Below are 13294 nucleotides of genomic sequence, written 5' to 3'. Positions count from 1 at the left end.
AGCAACAGCAAGTTTTGGCTTACGTTGCAGACTCAGCCTCTAGCTCTTTTGCCTCCTCTTCTGAAACTGGTAAATGTAAAAGCAGCGCGTCGCTTGTGGATGTTCACGGTCAGGGACAAGTCGCTTCCTTGTCCTCTTCAGCAAAAACAACAACAAGAGAGAAGGATGCAGCAGGCGACACAACGGGTTACTCCATGGAGCTCTTTACACATACCGTCCCTGGCTTAGAAAGTGAAACACTTAACAGGCCATGCCCATTACAAGTAGATTCTGACATGGAGTGCACTGATGCACAGCCACAGCCAGAGTACTATGCTGCTCCTTTGACTCAGACCACAACATTGCCCTCTCAGGGTACTGATCCACAATCAGACCCTGATGAGACTATGTTGCCCCGCCACGAACGCTATACCACCGACCGACACGGTGACACAGACGAAGTTGCACACGAGCTCGAAGAGGAGGTAATAGATGACCCAGTTGTTGACCCCGATTGGCAGCCATTGGGGGAACAGGGTGCAGGCGGCAGTAGTTCAGAAGCGGAGGTGGAGGAGGGGCCGCAGCAGGCATCAACATCGCAACAGGTTCCATCTGCCGGGCCCGTATCTGGGCCAAAACGCGTGTCAAAGCCAAAACCTGTTGGAGGACAGCATGGCCATCCGGTTAAAGCTCAGTCTGCAATCCCTGAAAAGGGATCCGATGCTAGGAAGAGTGCAGTCTGGCATTTTTTTAAACAACATCCAATTGATCAGCGCAAAGTCATCTGTCAAAAATGTTCAACTAGCTTAAGCAGAGGTCAGAATCTGAAAAGTCTCAATACTAGTTGCATGCATAGACACTTAACCACCATGCATTTTCAAGCCTGGACTAACTACCAAACGTCCCTTAAGGTTGTAGCACCCTCGGCCAATGAAGCTAGTCAGCAACGCAACATCCCTTCCGTCACTGTAAGGCCACCATTTTCCGCACCACCGGCAGTATCTGTGCAGGTTTCTTTGCCAGCCAAAAGCAGTCAGGGTCAGGGAATCACCAGTTTTGTAGGAGGAAATATTGCATCTAGGGCACCGGCGGAAACAATACCGTCTCCAACCGTCTCTCAGTCTGCCATGTCCACAGGCACACCCGAAAGTTCCACGATCTGCAGCTCTCCAGTCCAGCTCACCCTACATGAGACTCTGGTTAGAAAAAGGAAGTACTTATCCTCGCATCCGCGTACACAGGGTTTTAACGCCCACATAGCTAGACTAATCTCGTTAGAGATGATGCCCTACCGGTTAGTTGAAAGCGAAGCTTTCAAAGCCCTGATGGAGTACGCTGAACCACGATACGAGCTACCCAGTCGACACTTTTTTCCAGAAAAGCCATCCCAGCCCTGCACCAGCATGTTAAACAGCGCATCGTCCATGCACTCAGGCAATCTGTGAGTACAAAGGTGCACCTGACTACAGATGCATGGACCAGTAGGCATGGCCAGGGACGTTATGTGTCCATCACGGCACACTGGGTGAATGTGGTGGATGCAGGGTCCACAGGGGACATCAATTTCGGGACAGTTGTGCCTAGCCCACGGTCTAGGAAACAGTTGGCTGTAGGCGTTCGCACCCCCTCCTCCTCCTCCTCATCCTCCTGCAGAAGCGACAGCTCTTCCACAGACCGCAGTCGGCCAACCACTCCATCGGCAGATGACACTGTTGCACACCAGTTGTCCCATTATGGGCCAGCTACTGGCAAGCGTCAGCAGGCTGTATTGGCTATGAAGTGTTTGGGCGACAACAGACACACCGCGGAAGTTCTGTCCGAGTTCTTGCAACAAGAAACGCAGTCTTGGCTGGGCACAGTAGATCTTGAGGCAGGCAAGGTAGTGAGTGATAACGGAAGGAATTTCATGGCTGCCACCTCCCTTTCCCAACTGAAACACATTCCTTGCCTGGCTCACACCTTAAACCTGGTGGTGCAGTGCTTATTGAAAACTTATCCTGGGTTCTCCGACCTGCTCCTCAAAGTGCGTGGACTTTGCTCACATATCCGACGTTCGCCTGTACACTCCAGCCGTATGCAGACCTATCAGCGGTCTTTGAACCTTCCCCAGCATCGCCTAATCATAGACGTTGCAACAAGGTGGAACTCAACAATGCACATGCTTCAGAGACTGTGCCAACAGAGGCGGGCTGTTATGTTTTTGTGGGAGGATACACATACACGGGCAGGCAGTAGGATGGCAGACATGGAGTTGTCTGGTGTGCAGTGGTCGAAGATACAAGACATGTGTCAAGTCCTTCAGTGTTTTGAGGAATGCACACGGCTGGTTAGTGCAGACAACGCCATAATAAGCATGAGCATCCCCCTAATGTGTCTGCTGATGCAAAGTTTGACGCACATAAAGGATCAGGCGTCTGCACCAGAGGAAGAGGAAAGCCTTGATGACAGTCAGCCATTGTCTGGTGAGGGCAGTGTACAGGACGAGGTAGCGGGCGAAGAGAAGGTGGAGGACGAGGAGGATGAAGGGGATGAGTATATTTTTAATGAGGAAGCTTTCCCGGGGGCACTGGAAATTGGTTGCGTGGCAAGGCCAGGTTCTGGTTTTTTGAGGGACACAAGGGACGTAGATTTGCCTGAAAATGCCCCTCAACCAATCACAACCGGAGATTTGACAACTGGAACTTTGGCCCACATGGCGGATTATGCCTTATGTATCCTAAAAAGGGACACACGCATTACGAAAATGATGAACGATGACGATTACTGGTTGGCCTGCCTCCTTGATCCACGCTATAAAGGCAAATTGCAAAATATTATGCCACATGAGAACTTGGAACTAATATTAGCAACCAAACAATCAACTCTTGTTGACCGTTTGCTTCAGGCATTCCCAGCACACAGCGCACGTGATCGTTCTCACACGAGCTCCAGGGGGCAGCAGACTAGGAGTGTTAGGGGTGCACACATCAGAAGTGGCGTTGGACAGAGGGGTTTTCTGACCAGGTTGTGGAGTGATTTTGCTATGACCGCAGACAGGACAGGTACTGCTGCATCAATTGAAAGTGACAGGAGACAACATTTGTCCAGTATGGTTACTAACTATTTTTCATCCCTTATCGATGTTCTCCCTCAACCGTCATTCCCATTTGATTACTGGGCATCAAAATTAGACACCTGGCCAGAATTGGCAGAATATGCATTGCAGGAGCTTGCTTGCCCGGCAGCTAGTGTCCTATCAGAAAGAGTATTCAGTGCTGCAGGTTCAATATTAACCGAAAAAAGGACTCGTCTGGCTACCCAAAATGTTGATGATCTAACATTCATTAAAATGAACCACAACTGGATTTCGAAATCTTTTGCCCCACCTTGCCCGGCCGACACCTAGCTTTCCTATGAAAAGCTCTTGCCTGTGGACTACTGTGAATTACTTTTCTAATGTCTAATTTGCTGCAGCTGATTGTCCAGCATACGACATGTTTACACCTCCCTAAATGGCCAAACTCCCCACACGGGGCCGTGGTATCGCGACTTGGCGCAAGCACCCGTGAGACTGCTGTTTGTCTGAAGAGGTGGGTGTGCTCGCTTTTGGTCGACGGCATTGCTACTGGGTCCCTCATAGTACAATAAAGTGTCTCTGGCGGTGGTGGTGCGCACCCAACGTCAGACACACTGTTGTAACATGAGGGGCCCTGGGCCTGTACCGCCGGCCACAAGAGAGTTCACCCACCCCCAGGTCAAACATTGCTCTACCACTTCCACAGTTATCTCTCACACTTCCACCAATGTTTAGTCTATGCGCTGACATCCTTCCATACCTGCCACTGACAATACCATTGTGTTGACATGTATGATGGTACTTAACATAGTCAGGGGCAGTGTCCTCTATTTACCACAGTAAATACTTTGCGCTAAATTAGTAGGTCTGAAACAACGCAGAGGATCCCACCCCTGAACCTAATGATTGCACCCTTTAGTGTTTTTGTTTTGTTTTAATGCGAGACATTCACATTTATTTGTTGTTTTGGACTACTAACTGGCAGACACTCATTACAATCGGCCTCCGTTGACCAGACCACTGCTGCCCGTGTACCCCTGGAACCAATTATAAAGTGCCTACAGCCAGCCCATTTTATTATGTTAGGCCTTCGAAGCCTGTCTGCGGTCCCTCCTTCCACTAGGCCTCCACTGACCAGACCACTGCTGCCCGTGTACCCCTGGAACCAATTATAAAGTGCCTACAGCCAGCCCATTTTATTATGTTAGGCCTTTGAAGCCTGTCTGCGGTCCCTCCTTCCACTAGGCCTCCACTGACCTGACCACTGCTGCCCGTGTACCCCTGGAACCTATTTTACAGTGCATAGAGCCAGCCCATTTTATTATGTTAGGCCTTCGAAGCCTGTCTGCGGTCCCTCCTTCCACTAGGCCTCCACTGACCTGACCACTGCTGCCCGTGTACCCCTGGAACCTATTTTACAGTGCATAGAGCCAGCCCATTTTATTATGTTAGGCCTTCGAAGCCTGTCTGCGGTCCCTCCTTCCACTAGGCCTCCACTGACCAGACCACTGCTGCCCGTGTACCCCTGGAACCTATTTTACAGTGCATAGAGCCAGCCCATTTTATTATGTTAGGCCTTCGAAGCCTGTCTGCGGTCCCTCCTTCCACTAGGCCTCCACTGACCTGACCACTGCTGCCCGTGTACCCCTGGAACCTATTTTACAGTGCATAGAGCCAGCCCATTTTATTATGTTAGGCCTTCGAAGCCTGTCTGCGGTCCCTCCTTCCACTAGGCCTCCACTGACCTGACCACTGCTGCCCGTGTACCCCTGGAACCTATTTTACAGTGCATAGAGCCAGCCCATTTTATTATGTTAGGCCTTCAAAGCCTGTCTGCGGTCCCTCCTTCCACTAGGCCTCCACTGACCAGACCACTGCTGCCCGTGTACCCCTGGAACCAATTATAAAGTGCCTACAGCCAGCCCATTTTATTATGTTAGGCCTTCGAAGCCTGTCTGCGGTCCCTCCTTCCACTAGGCCTCCACTGACCAGACCACTGCTGCCCGTGTACCCCTGGAACCTATTTTACAGTGCATAGAGCCTATTTTTTTATTTTATTTAATATTAATAAAGCCATGATGGACTACGCTGTACCACGCTATGAGCTACCCAGTTGACAATTCTTTTGCGAGAAAAGCCATCCCACCCCTCCACCAGCATGTTAAAGACCGCATTGTCCTTGCATTCTGTCAATCTGTGAGTCCAAAGGTACACCTGACAACAGACACATGGACCTGTAGGCATGGCCACGGAAGGTTACGTGTCCTTTGTGGCGCAATGGGTTAATGTATTGGATGCATGGTCCACACAGGGGACAGCCTGGTAAGTCTGTCTGCAGTCCCTAATTCAAGTTGTCCTCAAATGAATAAATCTGAGCTTCCACCTTCTGGCTCTCATTAAGTGCTGTTTTTTAAAAGATTGGTGGTTCCGGCCTACTAACGGTGTCTGCCCCTGCCTGGTGTTGTCCTCAACTGAATAAAGCTGAGCTTCTACCTTCTGGCTCTGATTAAGCTATTTTTTTTTTTTTTTTCTAATTGCTGGATGGGGCCTAATACCTCTGTTTGCTGCTCCCTGGTGTTTGTCCTCAACTGAATAAAGCTGAGCTTCTACCTTCTGGCTCTCATTAAGTGCTGTTTTTTAAAAGATTGGTGGTTCCGGCCTACTAACGGTGTCTGCCCCTGCCTGGTGTTGTCCTCAACTGAATAAAGCTGAGCTTCTACCTTCTGGCTCTCATTAAGTGCTGTTTTTTAAAAGATTGGTGGTTCCGGCCTACTAACGGTGTCTGCCCCTGCCTGGTGTTGTCCTCAACTGAATAAAGCTGAGCTTCTACCTTCTGGCTCTTATTAAGCTTTTTTTTTTTTTAATTGCTGGATGGGGCCTAATACCTCTGTTTGCTGCTCCCTGGTGTTTGTCCTCAACTGAATAAAGTTGAGCTTCTACCTTCTGGCTCTCATTAAGTGCTGTTTTTTTAAAAATTGGTGGTTCCGGCCTACTAACGGTGTCTGCTGTTATGATCCTAATGGCAGAGGATCTCAGGAGTACCAGCTAAGTCTGCAAACACAAAAAACCAGCTCATAGGGAAGTGGTAACTTGGCTGACCATATACCTGATCCTAGCACAAACAACTAGCAGCAGCCGGGGAACGTACCTACGTTGGTTCTAGACGTCTCGCGCCAGCCGGAGAACTAACTAACCCTTTCAGAGAAAATAAGACCTCTCTTGCCTCAAGAGAAAAGACCCCAAAGTTAAAATACAAGCCCCCAACAAATAATAACGGTGAGGTAAGAAGAAATGACAAACGTAAGAATGAACTAGATTTAGCAAAGAGAGGCCCACTGACTAATAGCAGAAAATAGAAAGATGACTTATACGGTCAGCAAAAAACCCTACAAAATATCCACGCTGAATATCCAAGAACCCCCGCACCGACTAACGGTGTGGGGGGAGAATAACAGCCCCCCTAGAGCTTCCAGCAAAATCAGGAATCACATTTTAAACAAAGCTGGAACAAAATAAGGGAAATTCAAATGCACAAAAATAAGAAAGCAGGACTTAGCTTATCTTGCAAAATCAGGAGACCAGGAGACAGGAGAAAACAGACTAGGTCTGATAACAACGAATCCAGGCACAATACAGAGTATCCAGGAAGTTTATATAGGCACACCCAGGCCAAACGAACCAGGTGAGTGCCAACCTGGGGAAAGACACTCCAAGTGCCATACCGCTAATGACCACAAGAGGGAGCCAAGAAATATAGTTCACAACAGTACCCCCCCTTTAAGGAGGGGTCACCGAACCCTCACCAAGACCACCAGGGCGATCAGGATGAGCAGCGTGAAAGGCACAAACCAAATCGGCCGCATGAACATCAGAGGCGACCACCCAGGAATTATCCTCCTGACCATAGCCTTGCCATTTGACCAGATACTGAAGCCTCCGTCTAGAGAGACGAGAGTCCAAGATCTTCTCCACCACATACTCCAACTCGCCCTCAACCAACACCGGAGCAGGAGGCTCAACAGCAGGAACCATAGGCACCACGTACCGCCGTAACAAAGACCTATCGAACACATTGTGAATGGCAAACGACACCGGAAGATCCAAACGAAACGACACCGGATTAAGGACTTCCAAAATTTTATAAGGACCAATAAAGCGAGGCTTAAACTTAGGAGAGGAAACCTTCAGAGGGACATACCGAGAAGACAACCAAACCAAATCCCCAACACGAAGTCGGGGACCCACACCGCGGCGGCGGTTGGCAAAGCGCTGAGCCTTCTCCTGTGACAACTTCAAGTTGTCCACCACAAGATTCCAAATCCGCTGCAACCTATCCACCACGGAATCCACCCCAGGACAGTCAGAAGGTTCAACATGACCCGAGGAAAACCGTGGATGAAAACCAGAGTTGCAGAAAAATGGCGAAACCAAAGTAGCGGAACTTGCCCGATTATTAAGGGCAAACTCAGCCAATGGCAAGAAGGTCACCCAATCATCCTGATCCGCAGAAACAAAACATCTCAAATAAGCCTCAAGCGTCTGATTAGTTCGCTCCGTTTGGCCATTAGTCTGAGGATGAAAGGCAGATGATGAAAATGACAAATCGATGCCCATCCTAGCACAAAAAGATCGCCAGAATCTGGACACAAACTGGGATCCTCTGTCAGACACGATATTCTCAGGAATGCCGTGCAAACGAACCACATTCTGAAAGAACAAAGGAACCAAATCGGAAGAGGAAGGCAATTTAGGCAAGGGCACCAAATGGACCATCTTGGAAAAACGATCACAGACCACCCAGATGACAGACATTCCTTGAGACACCGGAAGATCTGAAATTAAATCCATGGAAATGTGCGTCCAAGGCCTCTTCGGGACGGGCAAGGGCAAAAGTAACCCGCTGGCACGAGAACAGCAAGGCTTAGCCCGAGCACAAATCCCACAGGACTGCACAAAAGATCGCACATCCCGCGACAGGGACGGCCACCAAAAGGACCTAGCCACCAAATCTCTGGTACCAAAAATCCCAGGATGCCCTGCCAACACTGAGGAATGAACCTCGGAAATAACTCTACTGGTCCATTTATCAGGAACAAACAGTCTGTCAGGTGGGCAAGAGTCAGGTCTACCAGCCTGAAATCTCTGCAACACACGTCGCAAATCAGGAGAAATGGCCGACAAGATTACTCCCTCTTTAAGAATACCCGCTGGCTCTGAGACTCCAGGAGAGTCAGGCACAAAACTCCTAGAAAGAGCATCAGCCTTCACATTCTTTGAACCAGGCAGGTACGAGACCACAAAGTCAAAACGGGAGAAAAACAACGACCAACGAGCCTGTCTAGGATTCAGGCGCTTAGCGGACTCGAGGTACATCAGATTTTTGTGATCAATCAAGACCACCACACGATGCTTAGCTCCCTCGAGCCAATGACGCCACTCCTCAAATGCCCACTTCATAGCCAACAACTCCCGATTACCAACATCATAGTTCCGCTCAGCAGGCGAAAATTTCCTAGAAAAAAAGCACATGGTCTCATCACAGAGCAACCAGAGCCTTTCTGCGACAAAACAGCCCCTGCACCGATCTCAGAAGCGTCTACTTCAACCTGAAAGGGAAGTGAGACATCAGGCTGGCACAAAACAGGCGCCGAAGTAAACCGGCGCTTCAACTCCCAGAAGGCCTCCACGGCCGCAGGAGCCCAATTAGCAACATCAGAACCTTTCTTGGTCATATCCGTCAAAGGTTTTACAACGCTAGAAAAATTAGCAATAAAACGACGGTAGAAATTAGCAAAACCCAAGAACTTCTGAAGACTCTTAACGGACGTGGGTTGAGTCCAATCATGAATAGCTCAGACCTTGACTGGGTCCATCTCCACAGTAGAAGGGGCGAAAATAAAACCCAAAAAGGAAACCTTCTGCACTCCAAAGAGACACTTTGAGCCCTTCACAAACAAAGCATTATCACGCAAAACCTGAAACACCATCCTGACCTGCTTTACATGAGAATCCCAATCATCAGAGAAAACCAGAATATCATCCAGATAAACAATCATAAATTTATCCAGATACTTCTGGAAAATGTCATGCATAAAGGACTGAAACACTGAGGGGGCATTAGAAAGCCCAAAAGGCATCACCAAGTACTCAAAATGACCTTCGGGCGTATTGAACGCAGTTTTCCATTCATCTCCCTGCTTAATGCGCACAAGGTTGTACGCACCGCGAAGATCTATCTTGGTGAACCACTTGGCACCCTTAATCCGGGCAAACAGGTCCGACAATAGTGGCAAAGGATACTGAAATTTGACAGTGATTTTATTCAAAAGCCGATAGTCTATACACGGTCTCAAAGACCCGTCCTTCTTGGCCACAAAAAAAAATCCCGCACCAAGAGGGGAAGAGGATGGACGAATATGTCCCTTCTCCAAAGACTCCTTAATATAAGCATGCATCGCGGCATGCTCAGGTACAGACAGATTAAATAGTCATCCCTTAGGAAACTTACTACCAGGAATCAAATCTATAGCGCAGTCACAGTCCCTATGAGGAGGAAGGGCACTGGACCTGGACTCACTGAATACATCCTGATAGTCCAACAAATACTCAGGGACTTCAGAAGGAGTAGAAGAAGCAATAGACACCGACGAGGAATCGCAATGAATTCCCTGACAACCCCAACTTGACACGGACATTGCCTTCCAATCCAAAACTGGATTATGGGTCTGTAACCATGGCAGACCCAGAACGACCAAATCCTGCATTTTATGTAAAACAAGAAAACGAATCACCTCCCGATGTTCAGGAGACATGCACATGGTCACTTGTGTCCAATACTGCGGTTTATTCTCCGCCAATGGCGTAGCATCAATTCCTCTAAGAGGAATAGGATTTTCTAAAGGCTCTAGGACAAAACCACAGCGCTTGGCAAACGATAAATCCATAAGACTCAGGGCAGCGCCTGAATCCACAAACGCCATAGCAGGGTAGGAAGACAATGAGCAAATTAAAGTCACAGACAAAATGAACTTAGGCTGCAAATTACCAATGGCAACAGGACTAACAACCTTTGATGGCCGTTTAGAGCATGCCGAGATAACATGTGTAGAATCACCACAGTAAAAACACAACCCATTCTGACGCCTATGATTTTGCCGTTCGGTTCTAGTCAGGATTCTATCACATTGCATTGAGTCAGGTGTCCGTTCAGACAACACCGCCAGAGGATTAGCAGTTTTGCGCTCCCGCAAACGCCGATCAACCTGGATGGCCAGAGCCATAGAATCATTCAGACTTGTAGGAATGGGGAAACCCACCATCACATTCTTAATGGCTTCAGAAAGGCCATTTCTGAAATTTGCGGCCAGAGCACACTCATTCCATTGAGTAAGCACGGACCATTTCCGAAATTTTTGGCAGTACACCTCAGCTTCATCCTGGCCCTGAGAGATAGCCAGCAATGCTTTTTCTGCCTGTATTTCAAGATTGGGCTCCTTATAAAGCAATCCGAGCGCCAGAAAAAACGCATCAATATTTGCCAATGCTGGATCTCCTGGCGCCAATGAGAAAGCCCAATCCTGAGTGTCGCCATGCAAGAAGGAGATAACAATTTTAACTTGTTGAGCTGTGTCTCCAGACGAACGAGGTCTCAAAGATAGAAACAATTTACAATTATTCCTAAAATTCCTAAATTTAAATCCATCTCCAGAGAACAGCTCAGGAATAGGTATCTTAGGTTCTGACATAGGACTGCTAATAACAAAATCCTGAATGCCCTGCACACGTGCAGCAAGCTGATCCACACTAGTAATCAGAGTCTGAACATTCATGTCTGCAGCAGAGCTTCAAGCCACTCAGAGATAAAGGGGAGGAAGAAAAAAAAAACAAAAACAAAAAAAAAACCTCAGACTTCTTTTCTTATAATCCCGCTTCAGCAATGCACTTTTTGGCCTGGATTACTGTTATGATCCTAATGGCAGAGGATCTCAGGAGTACCAGCTAAGTCTGCAAACACAAAAAAACAGCTCATAGGGAAGTGGTAACTTGGCTGACCATATACCTGATCCTAGCACAAACAACTAGCAGCAGCCGGGGAACGTACCTACGTTGGTTCTAGACGTCTCGCGCCAGCCGGAGAACTAACTAACCCTTTCAGAGAAAATAAGACCTCTCTTGCCTCAAGAGAAAAGACCCCAAAGTTAAAATACAAGCCCCCAACAAATAATAACGGTGAGGTAAGAAGAAATGACAAACGTAAGAATGAACTAGATTTAGCAAAGAGAGGCCCACTGACTAATAGCAGAAAATAGAAAGATGACTTATACGGTCAGCAAAAAACCCTACAAAATATCCACGCTGAATATCCAAGAACCCCCGCACCGACTAACGGTGTGGGGGGAGAATAACAGCCCCCCTAGAGCTTCCAGCAAAATCAGGAATCACATTTTAAACAAAGCTGGAACAAAATAAGGGAAATTCAAATGCACAAAAATAAGAAAGCAGGACTTAGCTTATCTTGCAAAATCAGGAGACCAGGAGACAGGAGAAAACAGACTAGGTCTGATAACAACGAATCCAGGCACAATACAGAGTATCCAGGAAGTTTATATAGGCACACCCAGGCCAAACGAACCAGGTGAGTGCCAACCTGGGGAAAGACACTCCAAGTGCCATACTGCTAATGACCACAAGAGGGAGCCAAGAAATATAGTTCACAACAGTCTGAACTGAATACAGCTGAGCTTCAACGTTCTGGCTCTCTTTAAGTGCTGTGTTTTTAAAAATAGGTGGTTATGGGCCTACTAACGGTGTCTGCCCCTCCATGGAGTTTGTCCTCAACTGAATAAAGCTGAGCTTCAACCTTCTGGCTTTTGGCCTACAGTAGCAAATATTAAACTGCATTTGGCCTATTAGTGTGTTTGGGCCCTTAAAACAGTGTCTGCTGCTCCTGGGTTTGCTACTCCACTCAACAAAGCAATGCCGCCTGTTTAGTCCTGTTACCAATTTTGAACTGCATTTAGCCTACTTTATTCTTTGGCCCTATATCTGTTTCCTCCTCATCCTGCCCACTGCCCAGCCACTGCTAGATGAGTCTGCTGGTACATTGACCTAGACCACTACATTCCCCTTGCACTCTACACAGCCAGAATCTGACCCTGCTGAAAGTAAGGTTCCCCTTCCCGCATGTTATACCACCTTACACAGGGACAAAGAGGAAGGTGCAGATGAAAGTGCAGGTTCCTTCATCAGGTGGGGGGGCATACTCGTTGGCGACGTCACTGGCACAGGGCCCCTCAGAGTACGCAAAAGTGTCGCTGCTGGTGGGAGGCGCCCCCGCCGTGCAAACACACTGCTGTACTTTGAGGGGCCCTGTGCCAGTGCCAATGCCAACGAGGTGGCCTCCCTGCTTGCTTAGGATCACAGCACTTGCAAACTTGACATACTTACCTCTCACTGCTCCACCGCCGTGACGTAGTCCACGTTTCCTGGGCCCACTAAAAGCTTGAACCAGCCCTACCCTCCACAACTTTTGCAAAATGACCCCCAAGTTCCAATGCCCAACTATTATTATAAAGTTAATTAAGATTGACAAGCTTCAGAAACAAGAGTGGATGTTTTTGGCATGAAAATGGGCACTGTAGGTGTTTTCCTGGCCTCCACTCACTGCCGACTATGCTTCCCCATTGACTTGCATTGGGTTTCGTGTTTCGGTCGATCCCCGACTTTTAGCGATAATCGGCCGACTGCACTCGACTCGACTCTGGACAAAGTCGGGTTTCACAAAACCCGACTCGATCTTAAAAAAATGAAAGTCGCTCAACCCTATTCACTACTATTAGTGTTTTGGTTTTTGCTGTGTTATAGCACCACCCAGTGGTGGTTAAATTTATTACCTGTGTTTTTTTAGTAATAATTACAGTGTTACATTGTGGGTTGCACCAAGGCATTTTGGGATGAGGAACCTCCATTTTCCTTGTGTTCTTCCTGGACACACGTGTTCTTCTGCTGTGCTGGAAATACCTTACTTAGTTGCCATCCTGGTAAAGTTTATCCGGTAAGATCATTATCCCTGTTCTTGCAATGTAGTGTTGTACAGAATGTGATTAACTGTATAGCAGCCAGTACACAGGAAATGTGATTACCAGGGACTTACTGTATGTAGTTATGCACATAGGTTGCATCATACTGTATACTTTCTTTGTCAGTTGTAAAATATCAGCTGTGTGATTGTTTAGCCCAATACTTATACATGTCATTTGT

This window comes from Ranitomeya variabilis, chromosome 6 (genome assembly GCF_051348905.1).
Source record: "Ranitomeya variabilis isolate aRanVar5 chromosome 6, aRanVar5.hap1, whole genome shotgun sequence".
NCBI lineage: Eukaryota > Metazoa > Chordata > Amphibia > Anura > Dendrobatidae > Ranitomeya > Ranitomeya variabilis.
This window is presented reverse-complemented; position numbering follows the sequence as displayed.